At 40.4% G+C, this 8250-nt stretch overlaps 1 long non-coding RNA gene across 1 annotated transcript; it reads left to right on the plus strand.

The window, feature by feature from the left end:
• The first annotated feature begins 211 nt into the window (after positions 1-211).
• LOC125933888 (uncharacterized) lies at positions 212-2567 on the plus strand. Its single transcript, XR_007461138.1, has 2 exons — positions 212-281; positions 2455-2567. It is a non-coding gene; the product is annotated as an uncharacterized LOC125933888 (long non-coding RNA).
• The last annotated feature ends 5683 nt before the right edge of the window (positions 2568-8250 follow it).

Raw genomic sequence — 8250 nt, forward strand, 5'->3', positions numbered from 1 at the left:
GCAGTCGGTTAAGCGTCCGACTTCAGCCAGGTCACGATCTCGCGGTCCGTGAGTTCGAGCCCTGCGTCAGGCTCTGGGCTGATGGCTCGGAGCCTGGAGCCTGTTTCTGATTCTGTGTCTCCCTCTCTCTCTGCCCCTCCCCCGTTCATGCTCTGTCTCTCTCTGTCCCAAAAATAAATAAGAAACGTTGAAAAAAAAATAAATAAAAAAAAAAAAATAAAACACTGGAGGTGTATTTTACTTAGTGTGTGCACTAAGAAAGAAGCGACTCTTCCTAAAACGTGAGTACCACATGACCAGATCCTTGGAGGTAATATATCATGCCTGGATCTGAGTGAAAATTTGGAAGATAATTATTAAGGTTAAAAGATCTAAAAATTGAGGGGCGCCTGGGTGGCTCAGTCGGTTAAGCATCCGACTTCGGCTCAGGTCACGATCTCGCGGTCTGTGAGTTCGAGCCCCGCGTCGGGCTCTGGGCTGGTGGCTCAGAGCCTGGAGCCTGCTTCCGATTCTGTGTCTCCCGCTCTCTCTGACCCTCCCCCGTTCATGCTCTGTCTCTCTCTGTCTCAAAAATAAATAAACTTAAAAAAAAAAACATTAAAAAGATCTAAAAATTGAGAGGTGAAGGATTCTGCCAACTTCAGGGCTGTCACAAATAGACTTTCCCTGTAGCTGACACAGAGAGAGAGTATTAGGTTACAGGAAAATTTGCTCTGAAAAGCTGTTAAGGCAACTTCAGCTTATTGTGGCATTACAGTATAATGCTGTGCAAAAGAAATACAATGCAAATCATAAATGTGAGTCACACATATAATTTTAAATGTTCAAGAAACCATTTCTAAAAAAAAGATACAATTAATTTTTAGTAAGATCTTTTAACCTGGGCCCCTGGGTGGCTCAATCGGTTAAGCAGCCAATTTCAGCTCAGGTCCTGGCCACACATTTCATGAGTTTAAGCCCTGCGTCAGGCTCTGTGCTGATCCACTTTGGATCCTCTGTCCCCCCTCTCTGTGTGCCCCACCCCATCTCTCTCTCTCTCTCTGTCTCTCAAAAATTAATAAACATTTATATAAATAAATAAATAAAATCTTTTAACCCAATATATCTAAAATATATTTTTTATTGTTTATTTTTGTGAAAGAGACAGAGCACAAGCAGGGGAGGGGCAGCGAGAGATGGAGACACAGAATCTGAAGCAGGCTCCAGGCTCGGAGCTGTCAGCACAGAGCCCTCCAAGGGGCTCAAACTCATAAGCCATGAGATCATGACCTGAGCTGAAGTTGGACGCTTAACCTACTGAGCCCCCAATATATCTAAAATATTATCCTTTGAACATATAATCAATAAGACATTATTGAAATATTTGCATACATTTTTTCATATTAAGTCTTCAAAATACATTAGGTACTTACACTAACATCTCAGTTGGACTAACAACCTTTCAAGGGCTTAGTAGCCACACGTGGCCAGTGGCTATCAGTACAGACAGCGACTTGAGAGCAGGAACACACACGAAGACTTTCTTATTTTGTTCTTAGCTCTCTTTCTTCTTTCCTTCTTTTCTTTCCTTCCTTTCTTTTTTCTCTTGCCCCGTTTCTCTTCCTTTCTCTCTCTCTCCTTCCGAGTCTGTGCATGCTACGTACTGAGAATACAATAGAGCAATATAGGCCCGAGCCTTAAATTCTGAAAACATTGCCTCCTTTCAAAAAAAAAAAAAATTAAAAGCACTATTTAAAGATACATAAAATTGGGGCGCCTGGGTGGCTCAATGGGTTGAGTGTCCCACTTCAGCTCAGGTCATGATCTCACGGTTTGTGAGTTCAAGCCCCGCATCAGGCTCTGTGCTGACAGCTCAGAGCTCAGAACCTGGATCCTGCTTCAGATTCTGTGTCTTCCTCCCCTCCCCCCACTCGTGCTCTGTCTCTTTCTCTCTCAAAAATAAACATTAAAAAACATAAAAAAATAAAGATACATAAAATAGTATATACTAGTTTAAATTCAGCCACAAATATGGCTACAAGTTTTCTGGCAGCTGAAAGTGACAAGCATTACCAGCTACACAATTCACAGTGTATATGATCCAGAGTCACTAAGATAAACTCAAACCAGTTTCTGCAGAGGAGAATTACTCTCCTCTGACTTTATAAATCTAAAGTCTTATAAATAAGCAAAACTATGAACACAACATGGTAGACTGTTCTATAAAGGGTGCATGCAGTGCTTTTCCAGAATCACTTGAAGATCTCCAGCTCTATAACATGCAAGAAAACAGAAGTCTGTCATTCAGTACTCCCTGATGACCTCATACAATACCTGGGAAAACACCTGACCTTTGTAAACTGACTTGGATCCTGGAAAAAAATTGTTTAATGAAACTGTTAGTATTGTCTTATTATTACATACATTTTATTCAATTCAAATTCCTGAACAGTTGGCTGGCCTTCTTTTTTATAGATACAAAAGCAATGAGACTCTAACCTAGAAAGACAACAGCAATATCACAGAGCTGAAACCAAGACTTGTGAACAGAAGATCATGCAAATCCATTAAAAACTTAATACAAAAGATACATGCTGTATTTTTTATCATAAATAAATACATATAGAGAAAAATTTCACTTACATATCACTATGCCCATAAAGTATGAAGAGCTCACACAAAGGGAAGTGCCTTGGATTGAGGTTCTTTAAGAACTGAAATTCATTTATTTTTTTACGTGACACAAAGGGGGAGATTCATGTGGACTTACCTATAAAAGCACTGAAAATATTTTTTTGCCACATCATTTATTTATGCTAAAGGAGTAGCATTTTAAATAGAATATTTAAATTTCCAAACAAATCGTGTTAGCATTTACACCTCTAATCAGCTAGCTGGGGCTAATATGCAACTGCCTCAAGATGCAGAGCTACCTGGGATCAGGACTGTGCTTCCCTTTGATATGGAAGGGTCTCAAATAGGTAATCCCCTCATTCTCTCAAGAGACACAACTTTAAGATTTCAATAAATCCTAAGGTCCACGAAATGGGGCCAGTCACATCAAGCTCCCCTGCCATCCTTTCTTCCTTCAAACACACACACTGGATAATGGTTTACTGTACATTGACTCTAGTTCCATCGGAAGACGAGAGGGCCAAGAGCAAAGAATTCGGTGCATTTATATGGTTTTTTAAGAAGGATATTGATATCATGCTACCATTATGTTCACCAGAGGACGCAACTAAAATATCAAGGGTCCCTCAAGGCTAAATGAAATGGTTAAAGGTGTATTTATTGATTTCTAAAGAAATATTACCAAGGCACTGGATAATAACTCACCACTCTCATGACTGAAAGGGTCTTGGCTCTCTCTAAAGAGGAGACAGAACTCCAGAATACACAATAATGTTAAAACTATTGCATGTTGTGTTGTGAAACATACCCGAATCGGGGAGGGCAGAGAAAAATCATTCGTGCAGACATTTAACTTGAACCAATTCTATTCTTTATCTTTTCTTTTATTGTTGTTCTCTTATTTATTTCTTGTAAAGCAAAAATTGTAATTAATTACTTTGAACTCCAGTGTGGGGCTGTAATCACAACCCATCAACTTAGGTTGACATACAATGCATTTATGCACTGAAAGCTTTCTAAAAATACATGCAGGATGGGGATATAGAAACTTGTATACATAGGAAAACCACCACGCCCCCGTTGGGGAATTTGAATTTTTTTCTCAAATAAGAGGAACATGTGCAATGACACATGTTTTTTTCTTTTTAGTTGACAATTGTCTCCCTTTTCTGTAGATCCTAATGGTGAAATAATGGATCCTGCCAACCATTATGAGCTTCAACCCATCTGGGGACCCATAACTTTTATTGTGGTCCATTATCTGGCCATTAGAGGCCACAAGTGTCCTCAGCACAACTGTGTAACATTTTGCTGAGGAAAAGGTGTGGAAACTGTGGAGGCAGCAGGTTTTTCTAGTATCTAAACCATGGAAACTCCAAAACCTCCTATATTGAGACCATTCATTTTCCTCATGCTGAAATTTTTATAGTGTATGCCTCTTGGATAAAGTTTCCTTATCTAGCCCTGCCAGGAAACCAAATATTCCACCGAGTACTGGTGTGAAACATCCTTGCTTTCTTTTCCTAGGAGCGAGAAGTCCTGATTCTAAGATGGTGTGTTATAGCTATTTAGCTTAGAAAACCAATATGTTCTGACCGTAGAGAATATTTACTCCACCTATCATACTATAGGTGAAGAAGTGACAAAGGGGATGCCTGGGGATTCTCAAGAGCGGCACCAACTTCACATGGTCTGCGTAAAATAGTCTGCCTACCGCAATGGTAAGAGAAACACAAGCCACACGAAGTGAAGCCTCCTGTCTGTGTGAGTTTCCTTACCGAAAGAAAACAAGTACATCATTTTCGCTACTGCTCCCTTTGTTAGCTACTGGCCAGCTCTTTGGTATACCCACTGATCACCAACGTCATCATTACTTTCTATTTGTGTCACCCTTTTGATCACAGACCGCACACTCCGATGAACTTACAAACAAGCGTAGTTCAAGATGTTGCGTGCATTTGTTGCCAAGTGTGGCCCATCTTTCATCCAGAGGGCAGGGAGGCCAGACGTTGTCTTTCCTGGGCCTAATATAGAGTGTGTGGAGCTCAGGATGGGGCCAGGGCTTCATAAGGAATATAATAAATGCTTCCCACTTGCCTCAGCGGTCACCTCTCGACCCGCTCATAATTTTGAAAAGCTTTATGGCTGGGTATCTCCACCTCCATTCTTACATCAGACTCCACATCTTGCATTAGCAGAAGCATAGGTGGGAAATCTTTAGGTTAGGCCCATCCCCACAGCATCCCGACCTGAGGGCAAAGAGACCATTACTGAGACTACTCTAATGGTTTTCTCCTGATGTCTGTGAGTCTAAAAGTCAGGAACCTTAATTAGGAAAGGCCAACGGATCACTTCACAGTATTCCCCAAAGTGGGTAATTTGTGTGTTTATTGCCAAACACCGTCTAGACAGCAATGGCTGCTCAACAATATTTAATCAACAGTGTTTATTAGGCACTTATTATGTGCAGTACACTGTGTTAAATAAGACATTTGAAAACTCCTACTCTCAACATGTCTTCTTCTCGTGAAGAAAAGCAGAAAAAAGTACAAATAATCAGACAAGAAAATATCAAACAATCGCTGTGAAGAGACTAGAAATATTGCAGTCATGGACGGCCAACATATATTAAGGTGGTTAGGAGATGCTAACATTTATCCTAAGAAGCAAGTTGTCATGAAAGATCTGGGAGTAAACATTTCCTGGAAGGAAGTTGGAGCGAAGAATACAGGACTGCACAAGTTTAGTGCCTCACGGGATGGAGAGAAAAGCAGTGTGAGCAGAAAAGAAGGATCAGCCACGGAGACTCAGGAGGAGCGAGTAGTGAAGTGGGAAGACAAGCAGGTGGGGTGGTGCCAGAAAAGGTCAGCCGGGGGGGGGGGGGCAAAATGGTTTGTGTTTTTATTACAACTGAGTATAACCCAAAGCATTAAAAGTTTTCAAGCAAGGTTGAGATTTTTTTGTAATTATTTGATAAAAACAGTAGTCGAGCCATCTCATGGGGGATGACTTATGTGGCGGGGTGTGGAGGTAAGAGGGGCATGAGAAGGATGAAGAAGATGTGGTGTACATATATACAATGGAATATTACTTGGCCATAAAAGAATGGAATCTTGCCATTTGCAACAACTTGGATGGACCTAGAGAGTATTGTGCTAAGTGAGATAAGTTAGTCAGAGAAAGACATATTCCATATAATTTCACTCATATGTGAAATTTAAGAAACAGAACAACAAACAAAGGAAAAAAGAAACAAAAAAAAATCGGACTCTTAAATACAGAGAACAGACTGGTGGTTAGCAGAGGGGAGGTAGGTGTGGGGATGGGGGAAATAAGAGAAGGGGGTTAAGAGTTCACGTATTGTGATGAGCATCGAGTAATGTACAGAACTGTTGAATCACTATATTGTAAACATGAACCTAATATAACACCCTATGTTCATTATACTTGAATTAAAAATAATGATCTACAAAAAAAGTAAAATGAGTGGCATAAGAAGCCAGTTAGGGGAACATTGCAATATTCCAGACACTACTAAACTCATAGTGGTTTGAACTGGGGCAGAAATGATAAAGATGCAAAGAAATGTAGGGATTCAGGACATACTTTAGCTGCAGAACTGAAAGGACTTGCCAAAGTTTTAGAAGTGGATGTGGCAAAAGAAACAATAAATTAAGTATGATGCGTCTCTAATGACTTGGTAAGCAGTTCACTGAATGAGGGGAAGCTTGGGGGTGTAAATCACGTGCTCTTTAGGGCCATGTGAAGTCCGAGTTGCCTCTTAGACATTCTTGTGAATATGTCAAGTAATAATATGGATATATTATATGGATATATATATATATATATATATGGAGGGAGAATAGGACTTAAAAAAGATTTGGGTTTTAAAAATATATATACAGAGAGAGAGAGAGAGAGAGAGAGAGATTCCAGGGACAAATCCTTGCTCTTTCCAACTTTTAGAGTAGAAGGGACCAGAAAAGGAAGCTTAGAAGGAGGAACAGATGGAGTAGGAAGAGAACTAGGCATGCGTGATATCATGGTAGATGAGAAACAGGAGGTCTCCACCTGGGTTTCAAGCACATTTTTCTTTAATTTTTAAAAAAATTTTTTAATGTTTATTTATTTTTGAGAGAGATAGAGAGCAAGCAGGGGAGGGACAGAGAGGGAGACAGAATCTAAAACAGGCTCCAGGCTCTGAGCCATCATCACAGAGCCCAACGTGGGGCTCGAACCCCCAAAGTGTGAGATCATGACCTGAGCCAAAGTTGGACGCTTAACCAACTAAGCCACCCAGGCACCCCTAAAGCACATTTGCCTGCAAATAAGACAGATCATTTATGTGCCCTGCTGACCTACGCACAGAATTCTATGATTTTGTATATTATTCCTAGATGCTTTGGTAAACACATTGACAAATCCATTCATTTTTAAAAATTATTTATATTCAGGATAGTTAGCATATAATGTAGTCTGGGCTTCAGGAGTAGAACCCAATGATTCATCTCTTAATGTATGACAGTATGACATCCAGTGCTCATCCCTGAAAGTGCCCTCCTTAATGTCCGTCACCTATTTCGCACATCCACCCACCCACCCACCACACTTCCAGCAACTCCCAGTTTGTTCTCTGCATTTAAGGTCTCTTGGGGCACCTGGGTGGTTCAGTCAGTTAAGCATCTGGCTTTGGCTCAGGTCATGATCTTGCAGTCTGTGAGTTCAAGGACCACATCGGGCTCTGTGCTGAAAGCTCAGAGCCTGGAGCCTGCTTTGGATTCTGTGTCTCCCTCTCTCTCTGTCCCTCCCCTGCTCATGCTCTGTCTCTCTCCCTCTCGAAAATAAATAAACATTAAAAAAACATTTTTCAGAGTCTCTTATGGTTTGCCTCCCTCTCTGTTTTTATTTTTCCTTCCCTTCCCCTATGTTCATCTTTTGAGTTTCTCAAATTCCACATATGAGTGAAATCATATGATATCTTTCATTTTCTGATTGACTCATTTCTCTTAGCATAATACCCTCCAGTTCCATCCATGTTGTTGCGAATGGCAAGACTTCTTTCTTTTTCCTCACCAAGTAGTATTCCATTGTGTATGTAAACCACATCTTCTTTATCCATTCATCAGTTGATGGACATTTGGGCTCTTCCCATAATTTGGCTATTGTTGAAAGTACTGCTATAAACATTGGGGTGCATGTGCTCCTTTGAATCAGCATTTTTGTATCCTTTGGATAAATTCATAGTAGCGCAATTGCTGGGTCATAAGATAGTTCTATTTTTAGTTTTTGTAAAGGAACCTCCATACAAACTCATTCATTTTAAGTAGCACACACCTGGGCCGGCTACCTTTTCTTCTTCAGTAAATGTTGAATTAAAAAGCCTTTTGAATAACAGCCTTCCAAAACGGCATGTTTCCTTTATCACAAGTCATTGAAGTCAGGGGGTAGAGGCACATGTGTTGTAGCTATGAGCCATTTCTTCACTTTGGACTCAGTTGTCCTAACACCACTCACAAGCCATGCGTACAAATCTGTTACATAAATGCATGTGCCACCTAGTAGAATTCCAACACCATTACAGCAATTATGTTTGGTGAGAGCATTATTAAGAAAAGGAATGCCTTGATGCCTTGGGTT

Source organism: Panthera uncia, assembly GCF_023721935.1.
Source record: "Panthera uncia isolate 11264 chromosome A1 unlocalized genomic scaffold, Puncia_PCG_1.0 HiC_scaffold_16, whole genome shotgun sequence".
Taxonomy (NCBI): domain Eukaryota; kingdom Metazoa; phylum Chordata; class Mammalia; order Carnivora; family Felidae; genus Panthera; species Panthera uncia.